Consider the following 18065-nt stretch of genomic DNA (forward strand, 5'->3'; position numbering starts at 1 on the left):
CTGATGGTAATTTCAGTACCAACTTACCACCACACAGAAAATAGCAGCCAAGATATTTAGGTCGGTTATCAAATGTTGACATGGGTTTAACTGGTTGGTAAAGAAAGAAGAACTTGCATTTATCTAGCGCCTTTCATGACCTCAGATCCCAAAGCGCTTCACAGCCAATGAAGTATTTTGAAGTGTAGTCACTGGAACATAGGAACAGGAGAAGGCCATTCAGCCCCTTGAGCCTGTTCCACCATTCAATTAAATCAAGGCTGATCTAATTGTTGTAACGTGGGGAAACACGGCAGCAAAATCTGCGCACAGCAAGTTAAGGCTACTACTTAACAGCATAAGTACCTTTTTGATGAGGAGATTTATGTTCCAGCAATGCCATTATAGAATCATAGAATCAAAGAAAATAGGAGTAAGAGTAGGCCATTCGGCCCAGGCCTGCTCCGCCATTCAAAATGATCATGGCTGATCGTCTAACTCAGTACCCTGTTCCTGCTTTTTCCCCATATTCCTTGATCCCTTTAGCATTAAGAAATATATTTATCTCCTTCTTGAATATATCTAATGACTTGGCCTTCACTGCCTTCTGTGGTAGAGAATTCCACAGGTTCACCACCCTCTGAGTGAAGAAATTTCTCATCTCGGTTCGAAATGGCATACCCCGTATCCTGAGACTGTGATCCCGGTTATGGATTCCCCATCCATCGGGAACATCCTCCCTGCATGTAGTCTGTCTAGTCCTGTTAGAATTTTATATGTTTCGATGATATCACCTCTCATTCTTCTAAACTCTAGTGAATATAGGCCTAGTCGACCCAATCTCTCCTCATACGTCAGTCCTGCCGTCCCAAGAATCAGTCTGGTAAACCTTCGTTGCACTCCCTCCATGGCAAGGACATCCTTCCTCAGATAAGGAGACCAAAACTGCACACAATACTCCAGATGTGGTCTCACCAAGGCCCTGTACAACTGCAGTAAGACATCCCTGTTCCTGTAATCAAATCCTCTTGCAACGAACGCCAACATACCATTCGCCTTCCTAACTGCTTGCTGCACCTGAATGTTCGCTTTCAGCGACGGGTGTACAAGGACACCCAGGTCTCATTGCACCTCCCCTTTTCCCATTCAGGTAATAATCTGTCTTTCTGTTTTTACAACCAAAGTGGATAACCTCACATTTATCCACGTTACACTGCATCTGCCATGTTCTTGCCCACTCACTCAACTTGTCTAAATCACATTGGAGCCTCTTTGCATCCTCCTCACAGCTCACATTCCACCTCTCCAGCCCAGAAAGTGAACAATTTAAACTGGAGAGTCTCATTCCTTCAGGTAGTGAATTGTTGTTGAAAATGTTTTAAATGCTAATTGTTTTTTAATTCTTACTTTTCCTTTCTGTCTCTTTTTTCTCTCTCTCTTAATCTAATCGTTCCCTCTCTTTATTTCTCTTTCTGTACCTGACTTGACTAATTCACCCACTCTAATTCACCTTCCTTCTCAGTCGCTCCTGTTTCCTTAAATCTCATTGGTTAAGGAGATATGTTGTTAGTCCCGCCGTTCACTAAGGTCCCAGATGCCCTGTTGCCGTCGCCACACCGTTATCAGTTTGCACTTCCAGCATGTTCAGGTTGAAGGGTGCAGGAAAAAGTCTAACTAACGGCGTATGTCATGAGATGCCCCGATCCAGCAAGATCCGGCCCTGTGGAGGATCCAGTAACAGGTGATATCATTTTTCCACTCAAGTGCACACTTTGCACTTGCCTCATTTGTAGGTGTTTTGCAGCTGCGGACAACTCCCCTCACTAAGATGGATTCTTCACTTCTGCACCTAGTCACTGGCCTCTCAAATGGATTTTGTTAGCTCAAGACTCATCTTCTCCTTGCAGGTCTCCTAGCTCCACCCTATACAAAGGCAACACATCAAAACTCAAGCAACCAAATTCTGTCCTGCACTCTGGCCCACAAACCTCATCCTCGTCAACCAACTTCTCCCAGTTGAAAATCTTTGTCCTTGTTCACAAATCCCTCCCAGCCTTACATCCCAGCCAACCCTCTTACAGTGGGAGACTTTTCAACCATCTCGTTCATACTCTCTGGAACTCCCTCCCTAAACTTCTTTGTCTTGCTATTTCTCTTCCCACCCTTAAAAGCCTCTTCAAAACCTATCTTTTTGACTGTGCATTCTGTAATCTCAACTAACTTCTCTATTCCTGTGCTCTCCTATGTGAAGTGCCTCATGGTGTTTCATTACATTAAAGATGCTGATTAAATACAAGTTGTTATTGGTTATGGGATCGTATATGATCTTGCGAGGATAAGGAGAAAGATTGCATGGAGGACATCCACAATGCTGACCTAGGCACCGTGGAGTAGAGGGCTGCCAAAGGTGGAGAGGAGCAGAATATAAATGTAGTAGTTATAGGGGATTCAATAATTAGAAACATAGGAATATAGGAACATGAGTAGGCCATTCAGCCCCTCGTGCCTGCTCCGCCATTTGATAAGATCATGGATGATCTGTGATCTAGCTCCATATACCTGCCCTGTGGCCCATATCCCTTAATACCTTTGGTTGCCAAAAAGCTATCAATCTCACATTTAAATTTAGCAATTGAGCTGGTATCAATTAGAGGGATAGATAGCATTCTCTGCAGCCACGATTGAGAATCCCGAAGGGTGCGTTGCCTACCTGGTGCCAGGGTAAGGGATATCTCGATGCGGCTGGAAAGGAATTTGGAGAAGGGAAAGATCCAGTTGTCATGGTCCATGTTGGGACCAATGATGTAGAAAAGGGAAAAGGTCCTGCTGGGGGGGGGGGGTATCAGGAGTTAGGAGCTAAATTAAAAGCAGGACCTCAATGTGGTAATCTCAAGATTATTACCCGAGCCACGTGCTAATTGGCATAGGGACAAACAGATTAGTAAGAACATAAAAAATAGGAGCAGGAGTAGGCCATCCAGCCCCTCGGGCCTGCTCCACCATTCAACAAGATCATGGCTGATCTTCCACCTCAATTCCATTTTCCCCATATCCCTTGATGCCTTTAATATCTAGAAATCGATCTCTGTTTTGAATATACTCAATGACTAAGCCTTCACGGCCCTCTGGGATAGAGAATTCCAAAGATTCACCACCCTCTGAGTGAAGAAATTTCTTCTCATCTCAGTCCCAAGTGGCCTTATTCTGAGACTGTGACCCCTGGTTCCCCAGCTAGGGAAAACATCCTCCCTGCATTTAACCTGTCGAGCCCTGTAAGAATTTTGTATGTTTCAATGAGATCACCTCTCATTCTTCTAAACTCTAGAGAATACAGGCCTAGTCTACTCAATCTCTCCTCATACAACAATCCCGCCATCCCAGGAATCAGTCTGTGAATCTTCGTTGCACTCCCTCCGTAGCAAGTATATTCTTTCTTCTTAGGTAAGGAGACCAAGGTGAACACGTGGCTAAAGGAAGGATGTGGGAAGGAGGGGTTCCATTTCATGGGACACTGGCACCAGAATTGGGATAGGAGGGAGCTGTACCGTTGGGACAGGCAGCACCTGAACCAGGGTAGGACAAAGGTCCTAGCAGAAAGGATAAATGGGGTGGTAAAAAGGACTTTAAATTAATAAATTGGAGGGAGGTCTCAGTCAGAAACAATAGTAAAAATGTTTTTTTTAAATCTTTGAACTAGGGATAAGAGCAGATTTCAGGTCACAGTGATATAGATACTCCAGGTGAAGGGAACACTAAAATAACTAAAATAGCAGGAATGACAAATAAGAAACATGTTAAGTTAAATAGTGTGAGAAAGACAGCATCAGGGCAGAAGGACAGGTTAGGGTCTCTTGCCCAAATAAGAGTTTTATATACTAATATGCGGAGTATAAGAAATAAATTGAGTGAATTAGAGGCTCAAATGCAGTTTAGAGGTGAGACATGGTGGCCATTACTGAGACATGGCTGCAAGCTGGTCATGATTGGTAGTTAAATATTCCAAGTTATAAGGGCCCTGATTTTACCAGGGAGGTGGGATGGCAGCGGGGGGGGGGGTGACTGGGTAGTCCGTTCCCCACACGATCGCAGATAAATTGAAGCCACTTACCATGGCTTCGGGGTTTCCCATCGTCAACCTGCGCAGCGGACGGACTGCGCACCCTCATTACAGGCTGTCAGCTGGAGGAGCCCTATTTAAAGGGGCAGTCCTCCAATGTTGCTCCTGCAGCAAACAACCAAAAGCATAGAATGGAGCAGACCAGGGGAAAGGCTACTCCCAGATTTACCGATGCCTCACTCCAGGTCCTACTGGATGGGGTGAGGAGGAGGAGGGATATTTTCTATCCATGGATGGGAGGAAGTGGCCTGCCTCCGCCACCAAGAAGGCCTGGCTCGAGGTGGCAGAGGAGGTCACCAGCAGCAGCAACATCTCCCGCACATGGGTCCAGTGCAGAAGCACTTCAATGACCTAACTCGGTCAGCCACTTCCTCATTCTCCTACACTCCGTCTTCCACATCACCGCCTCCACCCCACAACTCCTTCTGCACTGCCAACACTACCTATCACATCACTCCTCACACCCACTCAAACCTTATCCTCAACTTACCTGCACTTACTCACCTCCCCAGCATTTACTCACCTCCCCAGTACTCATCCCACCACTACCACACAACACAATCCTCATACAATGTCATGGCTCTGTCTCATACTCGCCCTCTGATGCATCTCTTTCACGGTCAGCCTCACCAAAATCAATGCATTCAGGGTTGGCCACATCACCATCCCTCACTCATGCCTCTCTACTTTCTCCCCTAATAGAAGAGAGCGCAGAATGCACAGGAGAGGGCGAAGACCGGAGGGGGGCCGCAACATCTGGTCATCCTCACAGACGCGGAGCAGGAGGCTCTTGAACTAAGCCGCACCCTCGAGTGCCTGTCCGTCGGGGACACTGAGACTACTACCCAACAAACGGCTGGTGACAGAATTTTAACATTCAGCACTCACAATAGCAAATGATGTTAACATGCCTTGCCATCTTCAGCACCTCAACATCCGTCATCATGCTTAATATTGTCTTCTGTTCTCTTACAGGGCCTTCAGCGACCGCCGTGATGGCGGAGGGCGATTCCTCAGAGGACCTGCGGCCTCTGAGGGGGCACCGTCACATCTGAGCGAGCCATCCAACCAGCGCAGATACACACACCTCGGTGGGTCCCTGTCCGCAGTTAGTTGGGGTCGCACGTAGTGAGTCACCACACACGTGAGCATGAGCAGACACTGGTGGCAGGGGCAGCTGTGGAGAGTCCACATCGATGGGAGCACTCCTCTCCGGGCTCTGCTCAGCTGGACACAGGTGCTGAAGCCTGGGGGGCCATCCTTTAAAAGGAGAATGTCCGAGGGGCAGCAGCATATTTGCGAGGTGCTGGAACAGGTGCCACGCGCACTCTCCACAATCACGCAGAGGATGGAGGAGTCCAACTCCTGCATGAGTGGAATGGTGGCACAGGTACAGGAGGGATTCTCGGAGATACTGTCACAGGGACGTGAGGACATCTCTGAGATAGTGTCGCGGGTAAGTGAGGGAATGTCTGCAATGGAGGGAAGGTTAGCCTCCATCAAGCTTCAAGCACAGCTCACCAATGAGTCCATTGAGGCCCTGACAATGGCCCTTCGGACTCAGGGTGAGCAACTTTCTGCCACCTTAAACTTGAAGGCAGATACTCTGGCACTGGCCTTACAAGGCTTCACACATGTCCTCCAAACTGTCGTCCAGCAGGGTGGTAGGAGTGATGTAGGCCTGGCCCAGGAGAGGGATGATGGCAAAAGGGGACATGGAAGTGGGGACCCCACTCAAATCGCTCCCACGTCTCACCCGTTGCCCCCCTCTCAACCAGAACCTGCAATGCTGCCTCCTCTCCAGGTGGCCATCTGCCCCGGCACAGGTGCAGGTGGAGCAGTCTTTGGAGGGACCTTCACGGGCACTGAAACCCAGAAGGCGTAGGCCCAAAGCATCTATTCGGTCAGGACATGAACAAGAGCAACCAGCCACTACCTCTGCTGCAGCCACAGGGGAAGCACCACGCAGGAGTACCCATAAGCGTACGGCAAAGGCTTTGTCAGCACAAAGGGGATGCACAAGAGTGTTTGACGGTTTGTCATGTTTTTTATTTATATTTGATTTTTGTTAATGGCACATTAAATATTATTGTCACCACTACTGCCACGTCTTGGCCATTCTTGACTGGCTTGTGTAATAAGTCCCTTTCATGAGGTTCAACATGAACACCCACAATTGATGCCACCCATTGGGTCACTCTACAGTGGATGTATGTGTAGTTGCACGACTATTTTGTGCAGGGGGCGGGGGAGGGGGCTGGTGTGGCCGCTGCTCTGTCCAGGTGGTGAGGACTGGACTCTTCACACTGTCTGATGTTAGGAGAACCGTTCACATATCAGTGACTCCCTGGTCTCACAAGCAGCCAGGTGATCCGCTGTTCTGTTCATGGGTTGCTCCTCCTCCTCGTCCTCCTCCTCCTCCTCCTCCTCAATATGGGTGGCAGATGTGGATAGGGCCTCCTCCAGCAGCACCCCTCTCTGTTGTGCCATGTTGTGCAGGGCACAACACACGACTATAATGCATCCCACTCCGTCTGATGCGCATTGAAACCCTCCCCCAGAACAATCTAGGCACCTGATGCGCATCTTGAGCAGCGCAATAGCATGCTCAATTGTAGACCTGATAGCAATGTGGCTGTTGTTATATCGATGCTGTTGCTTGGTGGTGGGGTTCCTCAGAGATGTCATGAGCCACGTGTGCAGGGGGTGTCCCTTGTCCCCGAAGAGCTAGCCCTTAAGGGTGCTCGGTGCGTGGAAGAGGGGTGGGATGTTGGACTCCCAGAGGATGAAGGAATCGTGGCAGCTGCCAGGGTATCTGGTGCACACGTGAAGGAATCTCTTGCGGTGGTCACAGATGAGCTGAGTGTTGATGGACTGATACCCCTTCCTGTTGATGATCAGTCCTGGCTCGTGTGGAGGTGCTCGTATTGCTATATGGGTGCAATCGATTACACCCTGCGCCCATGGGAAGCCAGCCACAACGTGGAATCCCACTGACCTCTCCGTCTGGCTGAGGTCATCCATGGGGAAGTTGATATAGTGCAAGGCCCTGCGAAACAAGCTGTCGGTGATCTCCCTCATGCACTTGTGTGCAGACGACTGAGAAGCCCCGGCGATGTCCCCGGTGGCACCCTGGAACGATCCGGAGGCAAAGAAGTTGAGGGCAGTAGTGACTTTGACAGCGACAGGTAAAAAGATGCTGCTCGGGCCAGCCGGGAGCAGCTCAGCATGAAGGAGGCTGCAGATGTCTGCGACTACCCGGTGACTGACTCTGAGCCTCCGTATGCACTGCTCCTCAGAGAGATCCAGGAAGCTGAGCCTCAGTCTGTAGACCCTGTGGCGAGGGTAGTGCCACCTCCAACGCCGCTCTCTCTGTTGTTGCCCTCCATGCTGTTGTGCAGGTGCCTGTGGCGTAGCACTGTGTTGTGGAGCTCCACGTGGCGGTGGTGGATGGTGTGCCTGGCGAGGCTGGTGATGTTGCTCGTCCTCGGATGAGGTGATGAATGCAGCTATGGCGCCTCCCCATCCTAACGGTGTGAGTTTGAGGGGGTCCGCAAAGTAGGTAAATATGTTTGCACAGCAGAGTTTAGGGTATAAATTAATAATTTTGAGTGGAAAGACAAAGGTGTTGCAGCCAAAACTTTGCCTGAAGTGACAAGAGTGCCTTGCTGCAATAAATGAGGTTTGCCCCCCACCTATCAAATAATCCTTTGCATCTCCCACTGGTTGCTGGCTGCAACACATCTGCTCCAACAGGGAGTGTTTCCCACAGCACGAGAAACACTCTGAGAATCCTTCAAAATTGCACCCCTGCCAAAGTCACCACTCAATGAGGTCTGTCCAAGTACCTCAAGTATCTAAATAACTATGTAAAGCAGCATCCCACCAGCTTTAATTGCCGGTGGGAGTCCCGCATGCGGGAGCTGTATGTGCACCCGAACGAGTCACTGGGGAACCCGGAAGTCAGCGGGTTGGAGCCGGGCTCCGAACCCACTCCAGGATTCCGCCATTTTAGGAGCCCCCCCGCCCCCAATGCACCTGCTCGGCCATCCGAAAATCGGCCCCAAGGTGTTTAGAAAGGATAAGGAAACTGGAAGAGGAGATGGGGTAGCCTTATTGATTAACGATACTATTACAACATTAGTAAGAGAGGATATAGGTAAGGGAAAGTAATCAGCGGAGACTATGGTTAGAATTGAAGAATAAGAGAGGACTTAAAACTGTAATGGGAGTTGTCTACAGGCCTCCTGATAACAGTAATGGAGTGGCAGAATGTATTAATTCAGAAATTAGAAAGGCTTCTAGCAAAAGCAGAGTTGTTTAATGGGAGACTTTAATTTTCATATAGATTGGGAAGAGCAGAATAGCTCAAGTCAGAAAGGTATTGAATTTCTTGAGTGCATTCAAGATAGTTTTCTGAAGTAATATGTTCTGGAAAAAACAACAGGGCAGGCCATACTAGATTTAGTAATGAGTAATGAGTCAGACTTAGTTAATAATCAACGGTAAAGGAACATTTATCCAACAGTGATCATAATATGATTGAATTCAATGTTAGGTTTGAAAAGGAGAAACTTAACACAATTACTAAGATTCTAGATTTTGGTAAGGCTAACTTTAACGGGATGAGACAGGGACTGACGACAGCAAACTGGTCAAAACTGTTATTGGGTAAAACTACAGATGAACAGTGGGAGGTGTTCAAAAAAGAGTTTAGCTTAATACAGGACCAGTATATACCCCCAAGGGGCAAGAACTCTACTTACCAAATAAAACAGCCATGGTCGACAAAAGAGGTGAGAGGTAACATAAAACTAAATGAAAGAGCATACAAAAGTGCAAAGAATAGTGGGACTGGGAGAGATATAAAAAACAGCAAAGGAAGACAAAAAAGATAGTAAGAGCTGCAAAAAGGGAACACGAAAAGAAACTTGTGTGGGATATCAAGATTAAAGTAAAAGGTTTTTACAATTATATTAGAAAAAGGGTAGTCAAGGGTAACGTGAGCTCTTTAAAAACAGATGCGGGTAATATTGCAGATGAAAATAAGGAAATGGCAGACTTGTTGAATAATTACTTTGTGTCAGTCTTCACAGTAAAGGAACAGGATAATATACCTGACATTCCAGGGAAACTAATAATGAATCAAGGACTAGAACTCACTAAAGCTAATGTAAGCAAGAAAACAGTATTAGAAAAAATAATGGCACTAAAGATTGACAAATCCCCAGGACCTGATGGTTTCCACCCTGGGTTTTAAAGGAAGTAGGTGAGGAAATTGCAGATGCTTTAGCCATAATCTTCCAAAGCTCTCTATTCAGGAACTGTCCCTTTAGATTGGAAAACTGCAAATGTAACTCCGTTAGTTAAGAAAGGTGAGAGAAACCAAGAAATTATAGACCTGTTAATCTATGTGTGGCTGAGCACTTAGAAAAATTTGAGCCGATTAGAGAGAGCCAACATGGATTTTGTAAAGGATAGGTCATGTCTAACAAACCTAATTAAATTTTTTGAGGAAGTAACTAAAGTCATGGACAGGAGAATGTCTATGGATGTAGTTTATATGGACTTCCAGAAGGCATTTGATAAGGATACACATAAGAGACTTTTAGCTAAAATTGAAGCTCATGAAATTGAAGGCAAATGGTGTTCCACAAGGTGCTGTGACCACTGTTATTCAACATTCGCATAAACGATTTGGACTCAGGGATCGGAAATACAATTTCAAAATTTGCCGACGACACCAAATTGGGGGGTACAGTTATTGCTAAGGAGGACTGCAACAAAATACAGGAAGACATTAATAAACTTGCAGAATGAACGTATAATTGGCAAATGAATTTCAATATAGATTAGTGTGATGTGGTACATTTTGGTAGGAAAAATATGGGGAAAAAAAGACTAAATGGGGTAGAGGAGCAGAGGGATCTGGGGGTACAGATACACAAATCACTAAGCGTAGCGACGTAGGTTAATAAGACCATAAAAAAAGCAAACAAAGCATTGGGGTTCATTTCTAGAGGGATAAAAATGAAAAGCAGGGAAGTTATGTTAAACTTGTATAGAACCTTGGTTAGACCACACTTGGAGTACTGTGAACTGTTCTGGTCTCAATATTATAAAAAGAATATAGAGGCACTGGAGAAGGTGCAAAAAGTTTTACTAGGATGATATCAGAACAGAGAGGTGATACCTATCAGGAAAGATTGAACAAGCTGGGGCTTTTTTCTCTAGAAGAGAAGACTGAGGGGTGACCTGATAGAGGTCTTTAAGATTATGAAAGGGTTTGATAGGGAAGAGAAATGTTTCCACTTGCAAGGGAGACCAGAACGAGAGGCCATAAATATAAGATAGTCATTAATACACCCAATAAGGAATTCAGGAGAAACCTCTTTATCCAGAGAGCGGTTAGAATGTGAAACTTGCAAACACAAGGAGTAATTGAGGCAACTAGCATACATGCATATAAGGAGAAGCTAGATAAACACATGAGGGAGAAAGGAATAGAAGGATATGTTGATGGGGTTAGATAAAGAAGGGTGGGAAGAGGCTTGTGTGGAGTGCAAACACCAGTATGGACCTGTGCTGTACATGCCATGTAAAACTATTGACCTGGTTAGGAAATCAGTTAGACGGTAGAAGACAAGGAGTAGGGATAATGGGTATATACTCGAATTGGAAGGAATTGACTTGTGGTGTCCCACAAGGGTCTGTGCTGGAACCTCAACTATTCACTATGGTCATTAATGACTTGGATAACACAATAGAGAGCCATATATCCAACTTTGCCAATGACACAAAGATTGCTGGCATAGTAAGTAGTGTAGATCGGAGCATAAAATTACAAAGAGACATTGATAGATTAAGTGAGTGGGCAAAACTGTGGCAGATGGATTTCATCGCAGGTAAGTGTGAGGTCATCCATTTTGGACCAAAAAAGGACAGGTCTGGGTATTTTATAAATGGTGAAAAGCTAGGAACCATGGAGGTCCAAAGAGATTTAGGGGTGCATGCACACAGATCACTAAAATATAGTAGTCAGGTACAAAAAATAATCAAAAAATCTAATAGAATGTTAGCCTTTATAACTAGAGGGCTAAAATATAAAGGGGAGGAAGTTTTGCTACAGCTTTACAAAGCCCTGGTTAGACCATATCTGGAGTAATGTGTACAGTTCTGGACACCGCACCTTAGAAAGGATATATTGGCCAGGAAGGAGTGAAGCACAGATTCACCAGAATGTTACTAGGGCTTCAAGGGTTAAATTAGGAGATTAGGAAACTAGGCTTCTATTTCCTGCAATCCAGAAGGTTATAAGGGGTGATTCGATTGAGGTTTTTAGGATTTTGAAAGGAATTGATAGGGTAGATAGAAACTTTTTCCGCTGGTGGGAGAGTCTAGGACAGGGAGACATAACCTTAAAATCAGAGCCAGGCCATTCAGGAGAGAAGTTAGGAAACACTTCTTCACGCAAAAGGTGGTAAAAGTGGTAAAAGTGCAGAACTCTCTGCCACAAAAAGCAGTAAATGCTAGCTTAATTCATAATTTTAAATCTGAGATAGATAAATTTTTGTTAGCCATGGATATTAAGGGATATGGAGCCAAGGCGGGTGGATGGAGTTAGGATACAGATCAGCCATGATCTCACTGAATGGCAGAACAGGCTCGAGGGGCTGAATTGCCTACTCCTGTTCCTAGAACTCAATGAAGACAGCTGCTCTCTGGAGACAATAATATTATGCAATTTATTAATTGAGACTATACATGCACTAGAAATGGAAAAGATTACTGCAGACATAATTTGACCAATTACATGTGCAATTCAAATGTAGCGTGGAACATTTTAAAAGGACTTTTTGCATGTGTATTGGGGATTTAATAAACTAATATTGGCATGCTGGTTAAGGTAAATGTTCAGTCCAGAGCTTTAAAAATACTTTTGCTGCATTGAAAGATTGTGTAGAAGGAATAAAGATTTGCCACATTGTTGGATCTCTGGGATTGGACTTAGTCTTTCAAGGAAGAAATTCAATAGTTTAGCATAATTTCCTCCAGATGTAGTTTGAGCATTTGAGTCAATCTTCCTTCCCACGCTTTTGAGTTCATTAATATGTTGATCTCTGTAATGACAAATTCTAATAATTAAGCTGATTTTTTTCCCAACCATGTCCATATTTTCACCCCTCTGGGCAAGTAGTATAAATCGAGTACCAAAGACAGCATCTTTAAATGTTAATGTTTCAAAACGTGTTGTTGCTATCCAATTCCTTACCCACCTCTCCCACCACTCCCACCACTCTCTGTTTCAGCCTGACTTCTGTCCTGCCCATGGCATGGAGACCACCCTGGTCAATGACATTCTGCACAACTGTAATAATGATGCATGATCCCTTCTGGTTCACTTTGACATGTCTGTGGCTTTTGACATGGTAACCTACACCATCTCTCCTCAGTGGTCTACTTCAGCAGCATTGTCCTCTAATAGGACAAATAGGACTGAAACTAACGAATCCAACACATCTTCCACAGGGGCTTCTGCTCTTGTACTTCACAATCACCTCTGGTGTTCCTAAAGATTTCATTCTTGGCCTCCTCCTATTCATTTATATTGCACTCTCTGTCATTTATATGTAAGCATAGACTCAGCTTTTATATGTATGCCAGCAATACCCAGCTTTCTCTCTCTACTACCACACGTGATTCTAAAACTGTTGCCATACTGCCTCACTACCTGTGTGACATCAAGCTGTAAGTGAGTCAGAACTGCTTGGAGCTTAACATGGGCAAGGCAAAAGCAGTCCCATTTGTCCCCTGCCAGAAATGTCCCCATCCTAACCACCGCTCCCTTCCCCTTCCTGGATGTCCACTTCAGCTCAACCCAACAGTATGCAATGTCAGTGTCCAGCTTGGTCTTGTGCTGAGCTTGAAACCACATCCAATCCATCACTAAGACTGCCTCCATCTTTACCTTACCTATACTGTCACCAAAATCCTCAACCACACGCTTGTTACTTCCAGGCTGAACTTTTCCAGCACCCTCCTCAATGACATCCTGAGCTCCATCCGACATAAATTCCAATTCATTTAGAACTCTGCCACTCACATCCCATCCTGCACAAGAGTCGCACTTCCCTATCTTCCTCCATCCATGTGGCCTCTACTGGCTCTCTGTCTCTCAGCACATCAATTTGAAAAAAATTCATCTTTGTAATCGCACCTCTCCACAAACTTGCTCCTCCCTACCTCTAATGTCTCTACCCCACATCCATGCCCACACCCTCCAATCTTGTAATTCTGGTCTACTGCACATTTCCCTCCCCCTTTGTTCTACCATCAATGGCAGAACCTTCAGCCATCTAGTCCTCATACTCTCGAACTCCCTCCCTAAACCCCCCAGCTTGCTACATCTCTCTTCATCTTCAAAAGCCTTCTTGAAGTCTACTTCTTTGACAGTGCCTTCAACCAACTTCCTTAACCTCTCTCCTACTCCTGTTCAGGACTGACCCCCAATCCTGAACTGTTTTGGGACACATTGCTACGTTATCGCATTACAAAAATGTAATTTGTTGTACAAAGTCTTTGCTCAAAATGAATTACTATGATTCAGTGAAAAGTGGTCATCTCATTCTCCTTTGTAACTCCATTTTGCATGTGTGTCACCTCTACTTCCACCATAGCACATTACATTCATTACCACATATCAAGCACTTCATTGAGGCAACTGGAATCATTCAAAACCTAGTATCTTCTGATCCATTTTCTCAGCTTATCACCAGCCATGAGGTAAGATACTAACTATTGGATGTTGCAGTCTTTCTGATTAGATGTGGCCTTCAACTAGTTTCAAAGAGTTTCAAGGTGGAAAATGGTTCTATCCTTAAGTGCTACAAGTGGGACTGGAGCATCTAATCTAGTTAACACTTCGATGCTGTACCACGGGAGTACTTTTATTTGAGACATTAAACTGAGGAACAGCCTTTCAAATGGACATAAAAAGATCCCATGGCACTATTTGAAGAGGAGCAGGGTCCTAGCCAACACTTATCCCTCAACCAACACCATTAAAAATAGATTTGCTATTCATTCATCTCATTGCTGTTTGTGGGATCTTGCTGTGTGCACACTAGTTGCCACACTGGCCTACAAAGCAACAGTGACTATACTTGAAGAGTAAGTAATTGGCTATAAAGCACTTTATGACGTCCTGAAAATGTGAAAGGTTCGATACAAATGCAAGTTCTTTTCTAATTTCTAAAATAAAATGGGTAAGTCTGTACTATGTGTTGCAGTACTGAATTCCTGCCACTAGAGAGTGCTAGTGAATTACTGTCACAATTACAGACACAAACATACTACTGATGTGCAGAAATGGATTGAGATTCAAAGTAACATTCTATTCTATGTAGCCATCTACAATATACCTAAACCGCACAGTTTTTCTATTTTTCAATTAAACAATTACATCAGCGTTCTTGGATACAGCAGTGTATCTGACAAACAATCATAGTAATTTATAAAATATCTGAAACTAACAGGTTTGAAGATCTTGATGTTTGAGACATTAATACTTTGCAGCTATGCACCATGCATTGTTTTGTACAGGTATTGTTTTTATACATTTGAATATTGTTAGTAAAATACTTATGTTCACAAGGGATTCAGTTACCATGTCTGTACTTTCTTTCTTGTCAAACCATGTAAATAACAAATGCTCACTATATCTAGACAGGCTTCACAGCCAGAATAGTGCATTGATTAATAGCGTCTATGTAGCATTGTGTGCTGCCTTAAGATGTATAAAACACAACCTCCCCTCCAAATCTCCAATTCATCCTAGCACATCACTCTGCAGTTTCTCTCCCACCCACCACCCCTCCTTCAACCTCATCCCTTCGATGAGCTCCACCTCCTGATTCTTAGATCCGATCCTCACTTAACTCCTGACCACTCAACAACCGCTCCTTGGGCCTCATACTCACCAACATTATGACCGATTCCTTTTGCTTTGGCACTGGCTTTGTCCCTTTCAAAACCACCATCATCTCGTCACTTGTCAAACAGCCAACCCTCGACTCATCTGCCTACTCTTACAATGACCCAATTTCTAACCTCCCTTTCCCCTTTAAATCTGTTGTAACCTTCCAGCTCTGGTCCTCTTCTCCCAAAACTTCCTGTTCAAACCCCTTCATTCCAGTTTCTGCCCTTCTCACAGCACCAAGATGGCCACGACCAAAGTATCAAATGACATCATCTATAATTGTGACCACAGTGAGTCATTCCTCCTTGTCTCCCTCGACCATGCTTATCCTTCTCCATCAGTTCTCCTCTATTATCCAGCTCTATGAGACTGTCCTTGTGTGGTTCCATCCCTACCACCGAGTGCATCTCCAGCAACAGCTTCTCTTTCCACCTCTATACAGTCACTCCAAAGTCCCCAAGAATCTATGCTCAGTCTCCTTTTTTTCATCTACATGCAAAGTCCACAATGCTTTTAAAAGGAAATTAGTTGCTTGAAAAAGAGGAATATTAAAAGGACATGGGAAGCAAACAGGAGAGTGGGGTTAGACAAGATAGCTCAAGTGAAAACAAAAACTGATGCAGACCTAATGGGTTGTTTTGGTGCAGTAAAATTCTATGTTGGTTTTGCATGGTGTGCCTGCACCATCTCTTCCCATTTTAAAAAAAGGCCCTGGAGAGCTGTACAGTGCATCAACATCATCACTGAACAGCGGAACAGAGGTTCCATTCCCCACACCAATCATTTCCATTCTCAGCCATGCTGCGTGGGGAGGCACTGAGCAAAGGCTGAAGCTCTCTAGGTTTGGAGGTGAGAAAAGAAGCCGTTGCTGGAGATGCTCTGGTTATGGTCAGATAGGCAAGAGTGGAACGAAGTGAGTGCAGTCCCACCAAGCTAGATGACGTAAGTAGATGGTGTGGTTAACCATGTCGAAGACTGCAGAGAGGTTGAGGAGGATAAAGAGGGATAACGCATCATGACCTCACAGTCACAGAGAATGACATTCGTGACTTTGGGTGGGGCCATTATGGCACTGTGGGAAGGGTGGAAACCCAATTGAAAGGATTCAGACAGTGAGTTGCGGGAGAGGTGAACATGGATCCGAGAGGGAGGCAAACTTTCAAGGTCTTTGGAAAGAAAAAGAAGGTTGGAGATGGGCGGTAGTTTGCAAGAACAGAGGGGTCGAGAATGTCTTTTTTGAAAGTGGGGGGTGATGAGAGTGGTTTTAAAAGGGAGGAGGGCAGTTTTGAAGAGAGGGAACAATAGCATCCCCTTGCAATCTGAACAAAAAAATGTCTTTTGCAAGGGTGCTTTTTGATCTCTTCAAAGGTGGACTGAAAAAACACTTGATGAGATGAAGCTAGATACAAAATCAATAAGCTGCTATATTTAACAGTAAGGTGAACATATAAAACAGCAGTTTTTTTTCTGCATTCATTCTCAACAACATTTGCATTTATATAGCACCTTTAGCATGATAAAACGTCACAAGGCACTTCATAGGGGTGTTATCAAACACAATTTGACAACGAACCACATAAGGAGATATTAGGACAGATGACCAAAGGTTTGGTCAAAGAGATGGGTTTTAAGGAGCGCCTTAAAAGAGAGAGGTTGAGAGGCAGAGAGATTTAGGGAGGGAAGTCCAGAGCTTAGGGCCTAGGCAGCTGAAGACACGGCCACCAATGGTGGAGCAATTAAAATCGGAGATGCGGCAAGAATTGGAAGAGCGCAGAGATTTCGGAGAGTTGTAGGGCTAGAGGAGGTTACAGAGGTAGTGACGGGCAAGGCCATGGAGGGATTTGAAAAGAAGGATGAGAATTTTAAAATCAAGGCATTGCCGGACCGGGAGTCAATGTAAGTCAGCGAGCACAGGCGTGATGGGTGAACTGGACTTGGTGAGAGTTGGGATACGCGCAACAAAGTTTTGGATGAGCTCAAGTTTATGGACAGTGAAAGATGGCTAGGAGAGCATTGGAATAGTCAAGTCTAGGGGTAACAAAGGCATGGATGAGGGTTTCAGCAGCATATGAGCTGAGGCAGGGATGGAGATGGGATATGGGCATCACTGGCGAGGCCAGCATTTATTGCCCATCCCTAGTTTCCCTTGATTAGGTGATGGTGGGCCTTCTTCTTGAACCACTGCAGTTCATGTAATGAAGGTACTCCCACAATGCTGTTAGGTAGGGAGTGGCAGGATTTTGACCCAGTGACGACGAAAGAATTAAAGTTATGATCAAATACACTTTAATTCAATCAGAGCAACTGATCTTTGCATAATAATACAAAATAAAGAAAACAACACACTTTTCCACATCAGTGGATCATCTTACTTGACTTAAATAAGATAACTTTTGACTATTCTCTCCTGCATTCCAACGTTCTCGTAGCCTTGCTGCCTGAATGCCATGCAGCATTCAGTTTAAAAAAACCTCCCTGACTGCCTATGTTTTATCTCTTGCTGTTCACAACCAGAGAGGGGATCAAAGACTTTCCAATACAATGGATGAGAGGTTTATATTGTCCAAATGGTAACAAATTCATTATTTACAGTCCATGGAGAAACAATGTCAGCATTAGCTTATTAGCATCTTAACTATTTATGGCCTCAGCTTCTCATTTTAAAGTTGAAGTAGTTGTCCTTGGACATTTCCAGTGAGAAGTGCCTGGATCTGTACACAATGCTATGTAACAACAGGTAAAAGCCTCCAATATCTATCTTTCCTTCCACTTTCAAAGACACTCAAATTGAGAACAGCATTTAAGATCCAAGACGGAGCAGTTCGCTTGATCAGCACCCAGCCAATGGACTCAATATCCATCACTGCACACTGTGGCTGCAGTTTGCATGATCAACAGGATATACTGCAGCAACTCGCCAAGGTTACTTAAACAGCACCTCTCTCTCTCCTTCAACTTCTACCCCAAGAAGGACAAGAGCAGCAATATTAA

The 18065-nt window shown here is 44.8% G+C and overlaps 1 protein-coding gene across 4 annotated transcripts in view; it reads right to left on the reverse strand.

Moving 5' to 3' along the window:
• dync2h1 (dynein cytoplasmic 2 heavy chain 1) overlaps nt 1-18065 on the reverse strand; it is a 656363-nt gene that overhangs the window by 631183 nt on the left and 7115 nt on the right. The gene's annotated exons all lie outside the window — the stretch shown is intronic.

This window comes from Heptranchias perlo, chromosome 6 (assembly GCF_035084215.1).
Source record: "Heptranchias perlo isolate sHepPer1 chromosome 6, sHepPer1.hap1, whole genome shotgun sequence".
In the NCBI taxonomy this organism is placed as follows: domain Eukaryota; kingdom Metazoa; phylum Chordata; class Chondrichthyes; order Hexanchiformes; family Hexanchidae; genus Heptranchias; species Heptranchias perlo.